At 35.6% G+C, this 24,163-nt stretch overlaps 1 long non-coding RNA gene across 1 annotated transcript in view; it reads right to left on the bottom strand.

Annotated features, from left to right (window-relative positions):
* LOC110257038 overlaps positions 5,413-24,163 on the bottom strand; it is a 32,893-nt gene continuing 14,142 nt past the window's right edge. The window contains exons 2-3 of the long non-coding RNA XR_002339200.1: positions 7,572-7,607; positions 5,413-5,494 (exon numbers count right to left, since the gene is read on the bottom strand). This is a non-coding gene — a long non-coding RNA (uncharacterized LOC110257038). The remainder of the gene's footprint in view (positions 5,495-7,571; positions 7,608-24,163) is intronic.

Below are 24,163 nucleotides of genomic sequence, written 5' to 3'. Positions count from 1 at the left end.
ACTGTTTGTTTTATTTTTTATTATTAAAATTATATAAAATCATTAAATACATAGAAATTATAAACTATAAATATATATAATTATTAAAATAATAAAAAAAATTTTTTTCTTTACTGTTCTATGCTCTAGGACAGTGAAGAAAACAGAACTTGTACCACAAATTTCCAGCTGTTGCTATTGTATTACTCTTGGAAATTTTCAATAATCCATGGAGACACGTCCTCTTAATTTATGCTTAATCTCTCACCTGGAGAACGGATTCTTTTCCACGTTCCCTCTTGCCACTTACTATTGAGGATATCGTGGAGAAGACACAGAAGAATCAGCCCTATGTCCTAAGCATTAGTGGTGCACTAGAGCCCACTCCCACTAGCCCACAAGAGAGGATTATGTGCTTCTCTTCTTAACTCTTCCATCACTGACATCACACTGGTAGCTTCTAATCAGCCACAGTGGGAATATTTGTACCATAGAAACTGAAAACACTACAGATCAAGGGATTTTTTTTTCCTCTAAAGAACTAGTTGTTAAACATTCACCAGCCTACCACTGAACTTCTGGCCTGTAGCTAAGAAATTCAATACAAATTATTGATTAAAATACATTTGAAAGCAAAGAAAGTATAGTTTGAAGAAGAATGGAAAAAAGTTAATAATAACTGAGCATCTCATATTTTCTAGTTTAAACCTCTCAACAACCCCAAAAAATGAGTATTATTATTATTATCCCTAAGTAGAGAATGGGAATCTAAGACTCCAAAGAGATAATGTTTTAAGATTGTAACATGGTAGATTATGGAGTTAAGACTTAAAGTCAGGAGTTCCCATCATGGCACAGCAGAAACAAATTCGACTAGGAACCATGAGGTTGCGGGTTTGATTCCTGGCCTAGGTGGGTTAAGGATCTGGCATTGCCATGAGCTGTGGCGTAGATCATAGACGTGGCTTGGATCTGGCATTGCTGTGGCTGTGGCATAGGCCTACAGCTGTAACTCTGATTGGACCCCTAGCCTGGAAATCTCCATAGCCCACAGGTACGGCCCTTAAAAGCAAAAAAAAAAAAAAAAAAAGCAACTTAGGAGATAGAAGCCTCTGTACTTACTTTTTCAAAAATCATATTCAGAAATGTTAAAGAAATTTTATTCAATAGGGATAAATAAAGTGAACATTTGCAAATGCCAAATTCATACTTTTTGTTATTTTAGACTGTAATTTAAAGCAAACAAATCTCAATCTCCTAGAAGTTTTAGATACTTTTTTCTTTTCAAAAAAGTTTAGAAACTTTTCTTTCCTTTCCTTTGTGTGTGTGTGTGTGTGTGTGTCTTCATCATAGCAGCTCAATAGTCCTGTAATGAAAACTTGATTTGAGGTTTGAAGATGTGTAAGTAGTATTGAAACAATTCAAAAGTTCACAATTCAAAGAAATGCGGGCCTTGAATAAGAATACTGGAGTGGAGTTCCCTTTGTGGCACAGCGGAAATGAAGCTGACTAGGAACCATGAAGTGGTGAATTCAATCCCTGGACTCGCTCAGCAGGTTAAGGATCTGCCATTGCCATGCACTGTGGTGTAGGCTGCAGACACGACTCGGATCCTGCATTGCTGTGGCTGTCATGTAGGCCGGCAGCTATAACTCCAATTAGACCCCCAGCCTGGATACCTCCATATGCCACAAGTGCAACCCTAAAAAAATTTTGACAGAATAACAAAACCTAGATAAAGGCAAAATTGAAGCCACTGGCCCCATTAATCAAACTTTGCTATTTCAATCATAAAATACATGACTTAATCAATCATAAAATACCTGTTGAAAATTACAGTAGTGTCAGAAAGTTATCTAGTAAGAAGATGTAAAATATCAATAACTTGGCAGTTGCATATGAAGGGAAGATACGTATAGGGTGGTAACCATATTTTATAGAGTTTAGTTTACCCACCACTAATTTGGAGTTTCAGGGTGTTAATTACAGGGTGAAAAAAAAGTTCAATGTTTCCAGGATTGTGTGGATATTAGTAGAGAGCAGAAAGAGAAACATATTATTTCAAACCATTTTCTTTCTTTAAGATATGTCAATATTAAACTGAACAGAAAAAAAAATTTTTTAAATTTCCGAAATTCTTCAATAAATCAAATTTAGCATAGATAATCCCGCAATAAATAATCTCCAAGAAGAAAGGCTGAATTATGTCATTAGTGGAACTAATTAAATGGTGAACAGTTTAATAAATTCAGTCCACAGGATTAAGAAGATACAGTAGACAATTCACAAGCTGAAGAAACACTGTTAATAATGGTAGAGCAAGCCAGGCAGTAGATGAACATCGCTTTAGTGGGAAACCTCAAGTAAGTAACAAACTATTGATCAGATGGCAAACTGATGTGAAAGAAAATCATATCTCTATACCTTATTCCTCACATAAATTCAATGCTGAAGAATATCAAAGCAACTAAGCTTACTGACATATGTAAGTGGTAAAAGAATAAAACAACTTGGCCCATTATCTCAGTTGTAAGCATCGCTCCACTTCACAACTCTTCAATTAACAATTCTTAAATTCTTTAATACCTGATCACTGTACAAAGGTGTAATAATTTTGTGTTGTCAAAGAATGATGCTTATGATCCAAAGAAATTTAACTAATCCTCCAAAGGTACCCTTATTAATACCTTGTCACTTCTGTTTCCTAAAATTCTTAGCACTCAAACAAGTCCAATTTAGCCAAGTGAAACTTGTTCTAGCCAAGTATTAAAAAAAACTCAGCATATGGAAAATGAATTTGAATTTGAGATAGTGACAGTTGCTGTGTTTTTAGATTTATCGGCAGCACACAGCACAATAAACCATCCAACACTATATGCCAAAATCTCTGACAAATGACAATCATTTACTACAATTAAGTAAAGAGTACAACAATAACTTTTATTAGTGAAGAAAACTGCAGCAGTCTGTATAGCCTTTTCCTTTTGTCTTTTTTTTTTTAATTTTCCTCTTTCATTCAATCACTCCATTACTCTCATTCTTTTTTATAATGCATCTGAAATAGCACACTTAAGAGAAGACTTTAGATGTTCATTTATATACATCTGCATCACCAGGGAAGAATTTTTATACCAAATCAACAAATTAATACAATATTCTTCCTACATTGTATACTGCAAAGGAATATGTAAGATTAAAAAAGATACCAGTAGGCGATCATTGAATTGAGTCACTGACCAATCATTTAAAAACCTAACCTTTATTTGATCCAAAGATAACGCCTTATTTTCGCAGATATAGCACATGGTTTGTTGAGAGTTTTAACCCAATACCCAAACAGTTTAACAAGATGGCATTCTAAAGACAGAGGGAGAATCCAGCATTAAGGAAATCTCTGACAATCTTTTATGTGCTTCTGTGTTTATAGAGACTATCTGCAGAGGTGAAAATAAATTACAGACCAAAGAGTATCATAGTTTTATAGGCTTTGAAATGGTCCTTGCTTTATTCCTCAGGAGATCATCCTAAATGACACGTTTATGCCCTATTAGTACATTAAATGCAAAGATATATTCTAGTACTATTAAGAAGTTGACAGACATCAAACTGATGATGTGCTGCAATTTAATTCTATTATTAGTCTAAACATCAGACTGAAAACAACGCACCACTGAATTGGAACAACTATTAAATGGCTCTGGATTTTAAATTTTAATTCTAATTTTGAAATGCAATTGATGAGTTTTTGTTTTTTGTTTTTTTGGTTTTTTTCCAAACCACACAATAGACCCTGTTTCATTAGTCTCATAACTTTTCTAAAGGAAGCTGGCACAAAGAGGAGAAGGAAGGGAAGGTAATATTGTGTTGAATACACAAATCAAATTTGAGGGACATTTTGAGAGTCCAGAAAGCAAGAATCATAGATTCAGAAAGCCCTGACTCAGGAACGAAAATGGCACTTACCTGGAAGAAGCAAAGTATGTGCAATGCAGAAGGTAAAATAGTATGTCTCCTTAGTCCAGCTTCATGGGTCAACAGGTAATACAGATGGTTGACACTCACCAAATAACCATGCTCTACACTATTTCTCACCATCCCTAGCCCCTCTCCCTGTTAGATGGAGATCACTCACTAGTGCACACTAAGGATATGGAAAGAAAAATAATGTACACATCTTCTAGGCTGAAGCAGTTAAGAACAAGTGTGCTTTCCCCGTCCAACTCTTTCTTCCAGTAGCAAGAAAGAGGGTAGCTCACGTTTTTCATGTTTCCCCTGGTATGACTACAAGGTTGAGAAGGACTGCTCAGCCACATTACTAATCAGAGAGAAAAAAATGTTTATTAAGTCAACTGAGTTTTCTGGGTTCATTTACTGCCACATCCTACACTAGCCTAGCCTAACTAATGTAGCCAGAAAAATGGGAAACCACTGATACGCATCAGCCCACAAATTCAGATGTTTAGGATATAGAGCATTATTTTCTATAACTTTATTTTCTATAGTTTAATTTGTATTCAAACTCTCTGCCCATCTTGCTGGACATGCAAAAAACGTGAATATCAGTTTTGTTGAGGTTCATTCCCTCCTCTTGTACTCACTACCTCTATTTAAGAATTCTGTTTAAGCTACTTGGGCTTGCAGAGGTGAGAAGGCACCTAGCTCCAGAGTCTTCTATCACCTCATGCTATGTCACAATGGCCAACCTCAAAGCCAACATAAACTTTTAGGTCCACATGTGCCCTCCCTATTTATTATTTATTTATTTGGCCACCTTTGACTCTTTCTCTGAGGTTGTCTCTGATCCTCTACCAGAATCCTCAGCTCCTGGACCCCCCCCAACAATAATAAGATTTCATCTTTGTGATCATAGCACATCCCAGATATGGCTATCAGTCCCATGTGCATGACTTTTCTCCCTGCCTCTCCTACCTTCTTCCACACAGAATGGGAGGAATTTATTCTTTATCCAGGACAAGTTATTGTCTTTTCATAACTGAATGAAACACATTATCCATTCCACAAACTATTTCCCTATACCATTCTAAGACTTAAACTTTTGAAAATAGGAACAGAGCCAACTGCTTAAAAGCAGGGAATGGAAAAGGGTAGAAATATCAGCTGGGGGGGAAATAAACATACATAGATTAAGAATTCTAAACATGCTAAATTGCTACACAATATATGAGTTACTACATTTTTTTTTATTTCCTAGAAGAACTTACACTCTATTTTTGACAAGTTTCTAAGTGATTGGACTATATGCTCCAAGAGGGCAGAAATTTCATCTAATTTGTTAAAGGATAAATATAAAATTGTTGCAAAGTAAAATAAAGTAAGGCAGGTAGACGGATGAACCCAGTGCCTGAATATTTTACAAATTTAATATACATTTTGATTACGTAATGGTAAAACTCTCACTACTTTCTCTTACCTGTTCAGGAACAAGATGAATACTCAGCTGTCTTGAGAGGTGCTATTCTTTTGCTCCAAATTACATCAGGGTCACTAAAATAAACTTTTACATCATAAACACATGAAAAAGTTTTACCAAGATTTTCACAGCTGGCTCTCCTGAACTATCATCACCCCATTTTACCCACACTTGCCCAAATGACACAGCACGCCACTTTGAATTCATGTCCAGGGTTAAATGCCAGTTGTGTAACTTGCTAATCTGTTATTTAGAACACTTGGGACCAGTAGAACAAATGAACTCCTTCCTATAGCAACCAGTAAGAAATGCACTCTCTACCTGCCCACGAGGGACAGCACTGTTCTTCACCTTTGTACACCAAGCCCACTGAGTGACCAATCAAAACAGACAACCTCAAAGTTGGCTAACTCACTGACTTTATAGCAGCAAGCACCACAGTGCACAGAAAAGAACTTTTCCTAGACATTACCTCCAGTAGAATTTTGTCCAAGCTCTTTTCCAGAAAGCAAGAAAGAAACAACACAAAAGATTACCCTAACTAATTACAGAAAGAGCAGTGAAGGATTCTGGCCACACAGTTGGTTCATGCAGGTTCCCATCCCTAGGAACGCAGGCTTGTGTTACTATCCCTCCAAGCTCCTTTTGTGTGAGATCCACACACTGTGAGTCCTAGCACTCTTTCTCTGGCTATGTTTGGCTGACTGGTTATTTCACTTTCTTTTTGCTCTACTCATCTCATTCTGTATTCCCCTTATGCAGATTGTTTTCACCTCACAGAACTAAACTATCTCACAGAGCTTGTTATTTAATTTTTTCTTTCTGAATAATTCATAAAGAAAACCTCATCAGCTAGCTTTCTGGCGAGGGTGCTGCACATCAATGTTTCCCACACACAGTGCCTTGCTTCTGTAAACAAGAGAGCTTTGGATTCTGATTCACCTCTTGACTCATCAGGATGGCAGGTTTGAGTATTTCCAGAAGCTTCTGCTTCATTCTGGCTGGTCTACTCATCTCCCTGCAATCATTCCACACTTATTTCTCCCCTTTCACCTTGCTCTTCTCTGACTTGGACCATTTATCTTCCACTGTCCTTCCTGCCCAGCTTATATCCTACCAACTCCCTGAGTTCACCTAAGCCCTTGCTCATTCTCATAACCATGCTATAGTCTTATATGCTTGTTATTAGTTTTTAACTCTAAGTATCCAAATAGGCATGTGTCCCATATTTCCAATAACCTAGTGTTACTAGTCAGGGGTTCTCTAAAGGATTATGTGGGGTGTGTGTGTGTGTGTGTGTGTGTGTGTGTGTGTGTGTGAGAGAGAGAGAGAGAGAGAGAAGCGAGGGGGAGAAATTTATTTTAAGGAACTGGCTTGGAATTGTGGAGGCTTGGCAAATAAAAAATCTGTGGGTCAGGCCAGCAAGGTGGAGGTCCAGAGAAGAGTTGAAGTTCAAGTTCAAAAGTCATCTACTAGCAGAATTCTTTTTTGTTTGGGGGAGGTGGGTCTTTGTTCTATTAAAGCCTTAAACCGATTGGATAAGTGCCCTCCCTGCCCATTTTGGAAGATCCGTTGATGAGCTTCGATTAAGTGTTAAATAAGTGTTAATCTCATCCAGAAAAAAACCTTCACTAAAACATCCAGAATAATCAAATAATGTTTGGCCAAAAATCTGAGCACTGTGGCCAGGCCAAGCTGTCATATACTCAGCAATGTCATTTGTATAAGATAAAATGTCAGTGTGTTGAATGCACATGTGAATGGCCATTTGGGAATAATAAATCAAATTTCTAAAGACTTGAACACCTATCCATCCTTTCAGCTTCATCTTTCACCATCCTCTCCCTCACTTCGTGTTCCCCAGTCATAGCATATGCTATGCTCTTCCCAAGAGTGGTTTTCTGCATCTGCCTTACCTATGGTTCAGATGCTCTTTTTCACCTAACTTCAACTCATTATTCATTCAATTGTCACTTCTCCAAGGAAACGTTTCCCAGCCCTCCAGACTAATTTAGTTTTCTCAATCCTGTGTTCTCATTCTACAGTATACATTATGTTTGGTAGCACTTTAAAGTATCTTTCACATTTATTTTACATCATCTGTCTTTTATATTTCACTCTAAGTTTCATCAGAGCAGAGACACTTTAACTTTTTGCTTACATTTTTATTGCTGGATTCTAGTAGGGTGCCCGGTACCTACAAAATAATCAATACATTTTTGTTAATGTTATTAAATCTTTATTTAAATGAATAACCAAGGAGATTAATAGTGCTTCCCTCATAGAATGCTTCTAAAAAGGTAGGTGACAGCTACACACTGCTAAAACCACTAGACCAAAACAGGAGCAAAGTCAAGTTGTAATTAAGTCTGTACAAACAAGGCTAAATCATCTGTCTATCATCTGCCTGAACTGCCCACTTAAGTTGTTAAAGACATGGTCTCAGCATCAGAAAAGCAACTTTACTGGCCTTTGAATATTAAATAAAGACAATTCTGCCATTAATTAACACATGGGGAGAGTATATGACTTGAAGTCAGAGATCTTAAAGTTCTTGACCAAAAATATAGTTTCCAGATATCAATTGCTCACCGATATATAATAATGTAAAAACCAGTAAATATTTCAGTCAAGATGTTTAATTATGATATCTAACTTTGACCAAGTGATGGAGTACCACTCAAAAAAAATGTTTAATGCTGAATACTTCGAAATGTTTGCATAAATCATCTCTAGAAATTATTAGTCTAGACAAAAATTTTCTGTCAATTTCAACTTGGCTGTATCATTTTTACCCTTATCAATATTTCTGGTTTCTCTATTTCTCTCCTCCTTAGAATTGAAAATACAAAGATTTGCTTGCTTCAAACCTACCCAGATTTGATAATTTCATGTATAAGTTAAAGTAGATAAATAAAATATCTCAATGTCTCACTCTAATATTTTGATTATCCTCACATCCCAATGTTTGGCTCCCTTATTCATATTTTATTTTTAAGTAGCTGTTTTATTGTTTATTTAAACTCTGTGTGTCTTTATTTTTCCATTTGTAAAGTAGAAACAGTAAGAGTATGTAACCCGCAAGGCTATTCTGAGAACTAGTACAATTCAACCTAAAAGTCCCTTGTTAATTAAACAGCACTTTTAAAATTGAGATAATTTACCTATCATGGTTTTAGGTGTACCACATAACGATTCAGTATTAGTATGTATTGTGAAATAATCAGCACAATAACATCCATCACCACATATAGTTACAACTTTTTTTTTTGTATGATAAGAAACACAAGTAAGCAGTACTTTGTTTTTGTTTTTGGCCACACCCATGGCATAAAGAAGCTCCACAGTCAGGGAATGAACTGGAACCACAGCAGTGACAACAACTGGATCTTTAACCCACTGAACCATCAGAGAATTTCAGTAACAGTACTTTTGAAGTAGCAGTGCAATTAACACAATTTCAAATATTTAAAATAATCCTCTTGATATGTAATTGCCCAAATAGCTATAGACATGCCTATCTAGCATTAAAAAATGTGATGCCTAAATTAACAATTTATCATCACATAACCCCTATAACATACACCATTCTTCATCTTAAATACAATCTGTTCTGCCCCAGTGAGTATTTCTCTAAAACAAGTTGATACATAACTGATCAATAATAGAGGACAGACGTCAGCTTAAGACACAAATTGATCTGATCCATGTGCTACCTTCCTGAGCACATTAATGTTTTGTTCCAGTAATAATGACTGCAGCTGAAGGCAGAGAATACTAAAACACTTGAAAATAGGGAGGTAGGCTGGAGAAACACAGTACAGTATATTCCCTACAACTAATCAGTTTAGCAAACAGTGAAAACTTGTGTTTTTACTGTTGCATAGGTATTGCTACCTAGAGAATTTCTTCATATGTTTCCCAAATTTAACTCAACTCTCTATCACATAGGCTCAGTAATACTTTCAATCTTCTATTCTACTCAGCTTCTTGAATCCCTTCAGCAAACCCTGTTAGTAAATCTACAGCTTTGGTGGTAAAAGCCATGCAGTTTAGTACTAAAACCATAGGCTTTAGAAGCAAACAGACTTGAGAGCAAATTCTGGTCCTACCAAATGACCAGTTTTAAAGAAATCTCTATCCTCTAGAAACACCATTTTTTCACCTAGATAATGGAGCTAATAATGTTGTCTTCCTCTGATTCACCCTGAATATTAAGTGATATAATTCATATAAAATATTATGCATCATAACTTCTGTGTTTAAATTATAGTCGTGACAGAGTAGTAATAGGGTGTCTAGTCATTTCACTGCCAGATAGTTGATTCAAATTTTCCTGATCTTTGACTTTTTTTATATATAGCAAAGTACGTGTGCATTTTTAGGCTGTGGGAAATGATTGCCCCGCCCCTGTGTGAACAAAATTCAGCACATTGATTTTCATTGTATCTTGCTGTGTTAAATGAAAAGTTTGACCTCAATTATCTGCATATTATCTACATTTTTAAAATGGTAAGTATTGCCTGATAGGGATTGCCCTTCTAGATAATTATCTGGGCTCTTTACATTTGTGTTTAGCCTTAACATCACAACTTTCCTTGCCATGCTGTGTCCTTAATTGTAACTATTTTCAAACATTTATTACCAATATTAAAAGCACCAAACAAATATCATTATCTTCAAGGAGATTCCAAAGCATGTCCCAAACCTGATGCTTAGATCTAAACCACTCAGCATGTTTGGCAAAATACTCACAACACAGCTATCTGTTTTTGGAATAAGTGCCCCTCTCCATTCTAGTTAATTGAAAACAACTCTAAATTGCCCTCCTGAGCATAAAGAACCAGGGATTAAGATATAGTAGCGGAAAAGTATCAGGGTTTTAAAGACTTATATAAACAACACAGTTGTTTGAGCGGGTGACAAATAAATTCAAGCTCCCCAGGACACACTTGTTTAGGATTTTCCCAATTAGGCATTTTATTTGATCTTCGGGTCTGGGTGAGCCACAATTCTCTAGAATTGAAGAGGAGATTAATGGACCAGAGACAATGGCTAATTCATCTCCAGGGCTTTGTTTATTGCTTGTCTTTGCTAATTTAATACTGTTATTTCCAAACTTAAATAAATCAAAATGAGAATTGGGCTAGGGCAGCACATCTTGATGAGCTTTGCAATCACAGGGTGATTCTTCCTTATGCTCACCTTAACCTTAGGTGTCTTTACTTGAAAATAATTCTCCCTTTTTGGAGAGGTGTAAATAGTAGGGGAATAATACTTTGCATATTATCTCGATTAAGTCTACTCATTGGTGGCAGGGAGGATGGAGAGTAACTTAGCATATTTACAAAGAAACTGAAGACACAGAAATTTCAAAAGGGTTTCAGTTGAGGGACCTGATTGCTCACAATCGCTTAGAGGAGAATGAATATAATATGGGGCACAGATCAAAGAAAAAGCAGGTTTTTCTTAATGATGACTCTAGAATCTAAAATGAAACACAGCAGGTTGGCAAGTCCTACAGAGATTTTATTTTTTCCTTAGTTATCTCATATTTGTGGACTAACAAAATTTGCTTTCTATCTTTGCATGCATTCACCTTTGAATTTGGGAAATTCACTTTGTAAGTTCAGTTTCAAGAGAAGAGAAAAGATACTTTTTCTACCTTGTTAAAAAAGAAATGAAAATACCTTTTTTATCCTACCCCAAGTAAAAAGACATTAGCTAATTCTTTGAATATCAGCAAATTTAGCAATATAAAGAAAATACATCTTTAAAGAAAAGGAAGGGCACATATAAAAGCTGTGACTCCTAGTTCTTCACCTTTACTGACCAGAGGGTGAATTCTGAGGTGAGGTGTTGCCAGCTCAACAGCTGAATATTTAGTTATCTCAGGGTATCACATTTTTTTGATCCAATTCCTTTAGTCCAAAGAAATTTTTTTTCAAGCTTATCAACTCCTTAAACAACTTCTTAGCCACCAAGCACTGTCTTCAAGCACTTGTCTTAATTCTGACTCCTAAACATTGTCCATTGTCATGCACAAATAGTAGAATGGAATCTTAAATTGTTTCTTTTAAACATCTAGCCCATGTATCTATTTACTTAATAATGAAATCTAACAATTAAGCAGTAATTGAAATTTAAAACCAGTCCATTGCCAATATAAGAAAACAATGATGATAATTAACATTTATTAGGTTTGTAAAGAATTTAACAGATTATCTTAAAGATATCTAAAAGCACTCTTTAAAAAAGTATGCTTCCTCTAACATATGAGGAAGGGCGAACCAGCTCCCCCATACCCTTGCAGCAAGTCCATAGTAAGTCTAGTTTTCTTTTTACTACTTTATGCAAAGATTCTCATACAATCTTAATTCCAAAATTTGTATATTTATTTTCTTTTTTCTTTCAGTCTGTCTTACCATGGGGAGAACAGTCTGGGTACTGAATGTGCTTTTGCCATGCTCTATCCTGAATGCTTAGTCTGTACAAAGTAGGTAACATCTTAATGAAATGTAAAAAACTGTGATTTGATTAATTTTCTTTCAATCTTGTTTCCCTTTTATAATCTTAACTTACAGTTGAGTTCCTGTTTTTAAAATTTCCATTCTCAGGCAGCATTCACACATCATGAAAATAGCCATGCTTTCCAAGGGCTAATTGAAACTCTACAGCTTGTATTACATCTTTTAGAAAAATGATGAAATTGTTTTATTTCAGAAACAAGCAAGGGAGAATTTCAAAGTTATCAATTTTCCCAATTAAAAAAGCTTACAAAAATGCATTAAAAATGCATCCCTTTTTCTCTGCACAAATATTTATTGCACACCTGATAAATTGCAAGTTACTATAACAGTAGGTATAAACTGCGTGGAAGGCACCAATCAGATATGGAACATTTTTGTGGATTTAATAAAGATGATATAATCTTTACCAAAATAATTAAAAGAGCAGAAATATCCATGCATTTTTTAAAGGCATGGAAAACACTATGGGACTTCAAAATAAAACTAACATATTTGGAGTAGTTACTAGATGCCAGGCACTATTCAAAGAGCTTTACTTGCATTAATTTATTTAATCCTCACAACAACCATACGGATATTATTATTCTTATCCACTTTTTATTGACGAGGAAACAGAAATTATAGTGGATCTTGGATTTTAACTGAAGCACAGCAAAATTATGTAAGAAACAATCATGATGTATTATCTTCCTTACAATAATGATATTATAGCTATTTAGTCATAAAAAAAAAAAAAGAAAGCTGTTTGTACTTAACCCACAGTTTTGTACACATTATGTTTTCAGATCACCTATAAAATCAAAGGAAATCTTTTCCTCTCTTAGGATATCCAGAAATAAAACCCAGTTATTATCATTGTCTATATTCAATAGCAGTTCTTCTCTGATCTAATGAAAGATCTACAGCATTTGAATGCCCACAAAACACTTTAGAAATTGCTAATATTGGCAGAGAAATTGAAAGGGAAAATTCTGTTACAGTTTGTAGGAAGTTCAAACAACAGCAAATACCTAATGGGTTGCAGCAATAAAATACATGCATATCTGGAGAAACATCAGTGCCAAGGGGTTTTTAAATAAACAAAGCAGTATAAAAATTACATTAAAAGTAGGAGAAGAAATATGTAACTAGGAAGGGACATTTGACATTTGCTAAGATTTTGCTTTCTGTGGGAAAGTAATTCTTTAGCAACTAACCATGGCTCATAGATGGAAAGTATTGATAAGTATAGTCATTGTGACCCAACATAACATTACAGCTAAATATTTCCACAAAAGTCTGAGGGTTCAAAATTGCCCTTTTGTCATCCCTTTCTTCATTTATTTGCATGTTCTTTCCAAGTTCTCTCTTAATAAAATTCAAGACAGAAATTCTGTCCACCTATTATGTTACTAGCAATGGATCAGACCTAAATTATTTTTTTTAATTCCACCTTTCAAATAATGATTGAAGAAGTGTTGGCTCAGAAACAATGTCTTTTCTTCTAAAAGCCACACAATCTAGAATATGGTCTATAAACTAACCTTTTATTTACATTTAAAGAAAGAGTTACCTTGAGTAAGGACTTCACTATTTTATCACTCTTCACAGAATCTCAACAGAAACTACTGCTCCGACACCTAATTTTTGGTTCTTGCTGTTTCTGAAACTTCAGCAGTTAAGCAGGAATCATGGTTTGTAAAATAGAATTTTGGATAAAATACTTTTGTTCCTTAAACAAAAATGTAAAATTTGTGCTAGGCACTGAGAAAACAAATACAAAATCAGGAAACAGCACATTCAAACTGAGCAAAAAAGAAGTTGTTGATTAAGGACAAAGGATGATGTAGTGCTCCATAGTTAGTAACTGTGGGGTGCTCTTTAGAGCCCTACCCTGAAGGGCCAGAATCTAGAGAGCCCTCAGTGAAATGGGCTCTTGAGAGCCAGGGAATCATTATGAGTCTCATTCTGTCTCCACCCTGTGATCTCCTGCTGTTCCCTGCCAACAGGTGAACCCAAGCAGAAGCTCACTTGAGCAGAGAGCAGAATGGAAAAGATACAAATAGGACTTGGAAAAGCTAAGGAAAGATACCCAGCACCAACAGTCAGTACCTTTCTTTAAGTACTTGACTGGATAATGGGAAAAGACAGACATAAACATATGAAGACAGTAAAGTATTACTGGTTCTATAATAGTTAAACAGTATACTTAAGGCTCTATGAAGCACCCAGTTCTCACAATGCCTTCTATCAATCTATGTAACATATAACTACAAACCAAAGGTACTGAAGATGTGAGCAATGAAAGAAGAGCAACAAAAGGAAGCAAGCTAAGAATAGAGGGAAATGTAACATTCGGTTTCCACGTGGAAAAACACTTTAGGGTGATAAAAGCCTCCCGGAAAATTCAGAGCCAACAATATTTGGTTACTGACACCTCAGTCTAGGGAGAAATAGTCATGCTTACCCACAATCATTGATCAACAGAATCATTACCATTCAGAATGTTGGAAGGCATCTTAAGAAAAATTGTTCCTTTCTTCCCTTTTATTTTCACTTGAATTTGGAACACTTACTCTGTAGTGTGATCTTTATAAGGCACTGGGAATAAAGTGTCAGGCAAAGTAAGCACACCCAATGATATCATAAAACTTATATTTTACTGGGCATAGCTCTCCTGAACCCAGTAAATATACATATAAAATACAATGTTGTTAATCCTATAGTGGAAAATTAGAGAACAACCTGAAAATGTGTGAGAGAATAGCCAAACTTTTGGGGTAGGAATTAGGATCAGGAAAAGTTTCTCTGAAATAGCAGTGTTTGGGCTGAGAAGTAATTAAATGGTGAGAAAGAAGAAGTGAAAATCCATTTCCTGAGGAATTTCAAAATCTGAACATTTCTATGAAATAATGGGGAATATTGTTATCAGAAATACATTTAACTGTATTTAAATAAATACGTGAATGTACTTGCCTCTGCAAATAAGTTTTTTTAAATGGGGAAATTGAAACAAGAGTCAATTTTTAAAAAAGCTGGAAAAAAGAAAGATGAACAGGGAGAGATACTCCAAAGATAGTTGTAATATTTTCTGGAGATATCCAAGTTACAATACTAAGGCAACTGGAAGATTTTTATTTCAGTCAGAAATTGAAGCAATTAGTAAAAGTGTGAAATCCATAATCATTTGTTGGGCTGCTTTTAAAAGTGTTTATCATCACATTTAGTAAATTTCACTATCATAATTGACCATATTCTTCTCTCACACATTGCAGGAGGAAGCACACATGTTCCTTATTGATGTCACTAGAAGGTACATGCACTGAACCCCAGGAGCAAAATTTAACTTTAATGCATATATAGAAAAATCACTTTACTCATAACTATGCACAGTATAATTACTGAACAACGATGAAATGGCATGCAATTAAGTGGAATACCCAGGGATCAGCGAGGGTGTAGTTACAGAATAGAGGAGACCAAAGGAATAGCTGTATAGGGGATAGTAAAATCATGCAAGATCTATGTTCCTTTTCCTTTCCTGTTGACTTCCCAGAGGAGGCTGGGAATATATCCTATTGGACTGAGATAAAGATCTACTATCCTCCCAAACAACCCTCCACCTTCTCCTTCTGGTTACATCCAGATTCTCTTTTAGTAGTAGATGTTTAAGGGGGAAAAAATCAACATAACAATATAGGCTGGATTGCATCCTGAAAGATGCAACTTGGCCACCACTTTCATAGGAGATTAGGTCTAGAGTCACCAAGATCTTAGAAATTGACACAATGACTTTATGTGGAATTAGATTACATAGCTAAACTATAAAAATGGCAGTCATGTGATCATATATCCAGTTTTCCTAAAAAAAATTTCAGTTTGTGCCTGTTGCCTTCATGGAATTATTTCCAAAGGTGTACCTATTCAACAGCAGACATCCTATCAATAAAGATGGTAAAGGATAGCATGGGAAATTTGCTGGGGAAATATGCTATTTGAGTAAATCATTATATTTAATGGAATAAAATTATATTCTGATTAATCTACATTTTCTCTGCACTGCTTGGTGACAATTATGAATACCACAAAGAGAGATATTGGACTAAAATATGATATATTTTATGTTATACATAATGAATAAAACTCTACTCTTACTTTCAGATAGTAACAAAATTTTTTCTAGCAGCTTAAGAGTGCCATTTCCCAAATTTCTTAAGATTCGCCTGTATCAAATCAATTGGAATCATTGTGCAGTTCAGTTTCATCATTATACTGCTCTTAATATGCACTGACTTATTTTCTCTCCAGGGTCAAATCTATTTCACTCTGTGCTGATATCTTCACTCCATGACACCTGAATGGACTTACTGGAATCCATGGGTGTTTTATTTCATTTCTGTCTTTTTAGGGCAGCATTCTCAGCATAAGGAAGTGGTTGAATCAGAGTTGCAGCTGTCAGCTTACACCTCAGCCACAGCAACACTGGATCCTTCACCCACTGAGCAAGGCCAGGGATCAAATCCATATGCTCATGGATACTAGTTAGGTTCATTAACACTGAGCCACAATAGAAATCTCTTCATAGGCATTTTAACCATAGAAAAAAATATAGCCCTTCTCACTAATTGACTTTTTGTATAGACTACTTCATTTTTGTCTTAATCTACTATCTTAAACTTTAAATTTCTGCATTGAAACTGATACTGTATTATTCATATAAGGTTTCCCTGGAGCACTGAGGATATATCGGTATAATTCTGAATTATATATAGCTTCAGATCTATCCATTCTCTGTCTTAAAAATTATCGGGTCTGTTCTTGTCTTCCAAAAACTTATCAGGAGACTTGAGGTTGATTATTTGAAATTTATTATAAAAAGAGAGTCTCTGAAATGCTTTCTACCTATAGCTTAAGAACTAGTAATTGAGTCCTATACAGCAGCCATGCATCAGGAGATCAATACAGTTATCTAAGAGGGAAAAAAAGCATGAGATTTATTTAAGTAATAGAATAATAAAATTATGTTTATTTCATCCAGATCAATCAACAGATCAGATTGGGAAAGAGTAAATGAAGTTTCTACTGAAAATAAACCAAGAAAAGAGTAAGACAAACAAAAGAGGAGCTAAAAATTCTCATTATGGGGGGTAACATTTATTTCTAGATAAATAGGCAATGTTCTTTGGATTTGACTCCAATACCTATTTATGTAGGTGGAAAAAGAAAACCTACCAAAAGTCCTCCTTCACCATTTCAAGGCGTAACTGCTGGGAAGAAGCAATTACAGTCAAATTGCTTACACCTTACACCCCAGGTGCTCTAGACAGATGGACAACCCCTACAGTATGAGTCTGTACCTCCGAGACTCAGGGGAGTAGAGGAGGCAAAGCCACGACAGATGTGTTTTACACAAGAGGAAGCAGAAAGACCTTCAATGTTAGACGACTACCAGCCTGTGGGAGTGCATGAGAGCACTATTTCAACAACGAAATACGTTTTCAAAGAAAAAAAAAAGCACATTTGTCAAAGTAAAATAAAAATACAAAAGAAAAGCTTATTGGAGAGGAGAAATATGATATAAATTAAAAGGATGTGGAGGTTCCCCAGCTGGATGGAGGAGTACATATTCTGAAAATACTTTTTGAGAAACTGTATAGCACATGGCTCTATGAGGAACCAAAGATGAGTCAGATGCATAAGGACCCTATCCTCATGACTTAGCTTTGAGAAGGAAAATGAAGTTAGCCCTAAGTACACAACATGGAAATATAAATACATTAGTTAGACAATTAGCTTGAGTTGAAATTGTCTTCAAAACAATATTCAGTGTATGAGAACTCTGGCATGACATTTTCTAAGCTTGGATTCCCAGTTCTAACACAAAGCAGTTCAGTGACCATAGGCAGGTATTTAAAACTACACAGTGAAAATCCTGAGTATAATCTTCACATGATTGGTATGAGGATTAAATCAGATCATGGATATAAAACATCTAGTGTTCTGCATAGCATGAACATTCAAATAGAAGTAGTTAAATTATTTGTCCTGACAGTTCTTAGGGAAGCCTATGACAGCCTCAAGAGTGTTGATTTCACTATCTGGAAAGATGAAGCTAACAATACCAACACATTTTAAAGGATCCCAGTGTCAGGAAGGAAAAGTAACTTTCCCTGTGCTGTTCTAAGTTCTTGGCTGAGACCCCTCATAATAAAAAATTAACAGGAGAAAAACAAACAGAGATTTAATAATGTGTAATTCCTGTATACATTCAAGACAACGAGGAAAACTGAGTAACTCCCCCTAAATGGTCTAAATTATCACTTTAAATATCATCCCCAGCTGTAAGAGCAAAGATGATGTTGGGGGCTGGGGAGCCCATTAGGAGAGGTGATCCAGCATCACACAGTAAACAAGGGCCAGGTTGTTCTGAAGATTTATGTCCAGACCTTTGCCTTCTCTTTCTAGAGATTTGATCATCCCTCTCTTCATGGTACATAGAGGGAAACCTACAAATGACGATTTCCCTTACACATGCCTCTTACAAAAGAATACCTTCTATTCAGTTCCTAGAGCTTTTCCCATCCCTGCAGTTTCTTCAGAATAACCAACTCAATGTAATACTTATGTCAAAGAGGGCTATTTTGGCAGATTCTGCTGCCTTTCACTAGGAAGGTAATAAATAACATCTTACAAATAAGTGTTACGTTTGCACATTTCCAATGAGTTACACTATCAATATGGAAAAACAGGCATATTAGATGAATAGTTAGTGATAAAAATTTCCTAAGATCAGTTTCTATTGGATAAAAGATTTTCTCCACCAATATCAGCCCCATCTTGGATTTTTACAATAGGTTTTAGTTGTTTGCAAGGTTTCTATGCAAATCTCTGCCGAGGAAATCCCAAACCAGCCATGAGTTGGTGTACCTTGCCCTTTAATTGATTTCCAGATAGACAGCACTGCCCAGGGAGTCATGGAGCGCACACTCCTGTCGAGCCATTCTCCTTTATCTAGATTACCCTTGATGTGTTATCAGGGATCCCTGCAGTGCTTGCTCTCTTCAGGGGATCATTTTTTCCTTTGGGTGGAGATGCCAGGGTTTTACAGATAACACAGTTGGGGGTTTTCATGGCCATACCTCTTACAATCACAAACTGGGAAGCTAAACCTCTCTTGCAGCTAATATAATTCAGTCTCTTAAATTCTGCAATCTCCTATTCTACACAATATATGATTTTAAATAAAGGACTGTTTTTTTTTTTCTTCCTCCCATTTTGTTTGTCAACACACTGTTTGATGCTTGGAATGATTTACTCAAGAGCAAACACTATCAGATACCTGTGGTTTCTCTGTACCACCTCAGGGGGGCTTCAAAACCCACCACCTCAGATCTCCACACTTCAAAGAGTTTCCCCTGAAGCTGTGTTTACAGCATAAGCTAACAAACAAGGTCCTGCTTGCCTTCGCACACCTTTTTGCCACATAAAAATCCTAGCTGCACCAAAATAACAACTCTCTCTGCTTCAGCTGGTGGTGGATTGGGGGTGCCTGCCACGCATTTTAACTTTTTTTTAAATCACAAACCACAAGCCAAGTGAAAAAATGATCTAAGTGGACTTTTGCCAGATCTTATAACCAATACTTTTCTCTCTATAGGATATAGCTCCACCTTATGGCAGGAAATTATTTAAAGTGGAGATGGGATATGGAAGGCATGAAGGTGGCATGCATTTTAATTTTTTTTTTTTTCTCTAGAAGCATACTTTTCCTTGCACTTCAACTACAAATGCAGTTCTACCTGAAGAAGAGGCAGGGAGGCAGTCCTTCTACCTGTCATCCTTGGGAATCTATATATGCCTGGCACTAAATCTAGCTAATGACTGCTTTTAGACAAGAGTGGCTAAGGAGACAGAAAGGATGAGTTTATAAAGCTGCAAAAAAAAAAAAAAAATCATGCACTTAGATATTCTGGCTAATAACACTGCATTAAGTTTCTCTGTGATACCTTGTCATCTTACCTCTCATTTACCTGTTTTTTGTGTGTGTCTTATCCATCCTTCAGGTTTGCTTCATGCCAGTGTCTTGCACACTAACCTCTGGGAACCAAGAACCATCTACTGCTGGCCTACGAAGTGTTTCACGTTTTCTTTTAAACTCTTCAAAACTGTGTCATCCACTTTTGCTATCCCTATATCCCATTCCTTTAAAGTGACAGCTGGTTAATATTTTTTTTTTCAAACTTGTCATTGAATATACTGACTATGTTTAGAAGTATGTTAAAATCTCATAGGGTACTTCTGAAACTTTTTCACATTTGTTCAAAGAACTCTGTATTTGAAATTTTGGGAAAGGGGATTAACTTTCGTTGCCATCCTCTCCACAGGCCTGTAATTTTGTTAGGCAAGAGAAGATATTTTATTTAACTTAAACTCCAGCTATCTTCCAAAATATTCCCAATTTATGTCTAACATTCAAGTGGTTTCCGCAAGGTTCGATAGCTGATAAATCTTACTACACCACTAAACCACATTTTTCTACCACACAAATTGGCTGAGCCTTTGAGAAAACAGTTTTATGGCAGATGAACATTTAGCATCTTTCAAATCCCACTGAATAAGCTGCTTTGCCTATAAGCTTTTCCATAACAGTGAAATTAAAGGAATCTTAAACAGAACCTCATGTATCTTACTCTAGTGAAGCAGTAAGCATTTATTGAATACTCACTATAGGTTAAAAAATTATACTTGGCATTATAAGAATATAAACAGAAGGATACTGCTCCTCTCCCTCTCCACAGTGGTACTAGTGAAGTAACTCATTTAGTAAACATTGATTAACAGTTCATGTTCTTGGCAATGAGAGAGAAGCTGAGGCCACCTCTGCAGGAGAAGGCAGATGTGTAAAAATTTGCTTTTAAATTCACTAACAACTATCACAGTCACAGGAGAAATGATTCAATAATTTGTAGGTGAGAGAAAGGCAAACAGGAGTTTTGAGAATGTTTGGGGAAGTCTCACTGAAGATGGATGTTCAGGATGAATCTCTGAGACATTTAATTTCACATCACCTAGGATCTGATGACGCATGTTTCATTTCAACATGATGTTAAATGGGATTGTGTGTGTGTGTATTATATAAAAGTGGTATAATCTTGTGGGTCTTTTTGGCCCGTGGTTTTTATCTCAAAATATCCAGATATATATTAGTATATCACAAGTTTTCATTTTATAAGCTGGAGACATTCCAACAGCTGCTCTATGATTTCTACAAACTCTCAGGGTGATGACTATCATCTCCTGGTCAGCTTTGTATCTAAGTTCCTGCCTCTACTCAGGTACTTCATTTTGGGAACTGTTTCACCATGTGCTTGCTGCTCCTCTAAAACGTAGAATCCAATTTTTTTTCCCATATTTCTGTTGTGTGAGTTGTTCCCATGAGGAATTTGTGAGTATAGAATACACTTTTGGGGAATGGCAAATAGGTTTGGAGAAATGAGAGGGAATTATAGAGAAAAGATGATGGTGATATTTAGGTGACAGATGATATAGAGAGATTGACAGATCATCTCACACAAATGCAAAAACTCTGTAAGCATAATACTAGGTATTTTGTCATTAAAAATTTTCTGAGCCATTTCCAAAACACATCCTCTAGCTTCCTGCCCAGCTGCTCAGAATTTCTTTTTCTTCCCACAACTTATCACTCACCAGAATTCCAATTTTCTTTGCCTTTTTGCAGGAAAATATGGCAATTATTCCAAACTTGCACAGTTCATCTTTATTAATCTATTCTTATCAAATATTCTCAGGCTTTTATTTTACACAAGCCATCAGCCTTACAAAGTGAACATGATTTTAAAAGACTATGTTTATTTCCTCAACTACATTTAAAGAGGTTAAGACAACCGGCTTAAAATGGAGTTGCCTCACAAAACCAAACTGAGACAATTAACTAAGTTACAGTCTCGGCTTTCCCAGAAATGAAATCTTAAACCAGTCAATGAGGAATTGCCTGATTAATGTTAGTTAGGTAATCTGCCTGACAAACCTCTGTCATGCTCTGTAAAGAAAATAACCTTGCAATAACCAATCTGCTCTTTTTCCCAGTATAACTTCCTTGTCCCTGCTCCTTTCTGGTTACAAGTCTCTCATTTTGTACAGCTCCTCCAAGCTCCTTTCTGTCTGCTAAATTGGATGCTGCCCAATTCATGAATCACTGAAGCCAAGAAATCTCTAAAATTTACTCAAATAAATTTTGTTTTTTAATAGATCACAATGGTGTGTAACACAGCAAGCCCTTAGTAAGTGATAAATAATAAATAATACTATTATGTGATAATTATCATGAAATAGTTAATACATGCATTATCAAATGGACATGAAAAAAATTGTTATATATATGTCACAGATAGACCTGCAATTTTAATTTCATTCACGAGAAGAACTAATTTATCTGGCCCAAGTTATATTTTTAATACTTAACATGATATTGAATACACCACTTTGAATTACACAGTTGAGTAACTTAGCTCCAAGAATGATACATAAACTGAGTGATTACTTGCCAGAGACAATAAAATAATAGCCCTTCAAAGTGATCAACGGGTGAAATATTTTCATCTTGACAAACTGATGCATTACTAAAATAATTATCTATCATTAACTATCTATCTATAGATACTCTAGTGAAGGACTAAAAATGATAATGGACTTTATTTTTTTAAAGTAAATATTAGAAGGTCAAACTATGTCTCTTCCTTTGATTTGACAACTTTATTTTCACTTGCATCTTGTTCAAATTTCATTCATGTTTTGGTATCCAAGTTCAAGATCACCTCTGCTTGTGAAGTCCTCTTTTTCATTCTATATGCATTGTTCATCCCATTTTCTGAACTATAGTCCTGTGTTTTTTTTGTTTTTTGTTTTTTGTTTTTTTTTTGTCTTTTTGTCTTTTCTAGGGCCATACCCACGGCATATGGAGATTCCCAGGCTAGGGTTCCAATCAGAGCTGTAGCCGCCAGCCCACGCCAGAGCCACAGCAACGTGGGATGTGAGCCACATCTGTGACCTACATCACAGGTCATGGCAATGCCAGATCCTTAACCCACTGAGTGAGGCCAGGAATTGAACCCACAACTTCATGGTTCCTAGTCGGATTCGTTAACCACTGAGCCACGACAGGAACTCCATAGTCTTGGTTTATGATGAAATGTGGTACCGAAGCAAATGCTATCCATATTACTCAAAAATTGCTCCAGGATGGAAACTCCCAGAGAGTATTTTTCTTCCTTTTTATCTACCTTTATAATACTTTGTTGTCTAGCCTGGCGATTAGTATCTAAATAGTACTAAGAACATGAAATCTATGTATTTGATACACATATTTTAAAAAATCATATAGCACAACTTTTGAAAATAACCAATTTAGAGGACAGAGGAGATGCTTTTTCTCAGTATCTCCTGCAATATTTTGAGAAAGCACATGTTAAAACCACAAACTGTTGTGCAATAAATTCTTAACACTTTTTTCTTGATTTTGAATTTAAACATAGAGTTCTCTCATATTAGCCAGGTACTTCCATGATAATCTACTTATATAACATTTAAGCTTCCCTTGCTGAACACCTGAGCAAGTCATTCTGTGTGTTCCCATGACATGGTACTCCAGGTAAAATCTTGCATGTTGGAGTCCCTTTTCCAATTTCAAACAATGAAAGCAACATAAGTAAATAAAGAAATCAAACAAATGAACAAACCAGTAAAAAATGATTAGAAAAGAAGGAAAAATTCTTATAATAAGTTAAATGATTTCAATATTATGCTATTTTCTTGATTGAGGGAAACATTTACTTTGCAGTATTTTAGTTAATTTAGTGTGTAATGGAGACTTAAAAAAAAAGTGATTCTTTAGTTCATAGTTTAAATCTAAGAAAACCCTTAGTCCATTATCTATTTAGGTAATAGGTAAATCAATAATCTATTAGGTACTGCATACTCTACATAATGAGAATAATTATTCATGTTAATGGTTTAAGAGAAAAAAACTTACTATGCCAAAATGTCTTTTTTGGCATTTGAGCTAAAATAGTTAATGGTCTAAAGGACCAGGTAGACACTTTGACCACCTAACTGTCTTAAAGAATTTAGTATGAGGACTTCTTCCCAGAATACAGTTTTCACCAGAGATATCTACAAAGAATATGGGCTTGAAGTTCTGGGGGACACTCTAGGCAGGGCTAAAAGA

This window comes from Sus scrofa, chromosome 1, assembly GCF_000003025.6.
Source record: "Sus scrofa isolate TJ Tabasco breed Duroc chromosome 1, Sscrofa11.1, whole genome shotgun sequence".
Classification (NCBI taxonomy): Eukaryota; Metazoa; Chordata; class Mammalia; order Artiodactyla; family Suidae; genus Sus; species Sus scrofa.
This window is presented reverse-complemented; position numbering and strand designations above follow the sequence as displayed.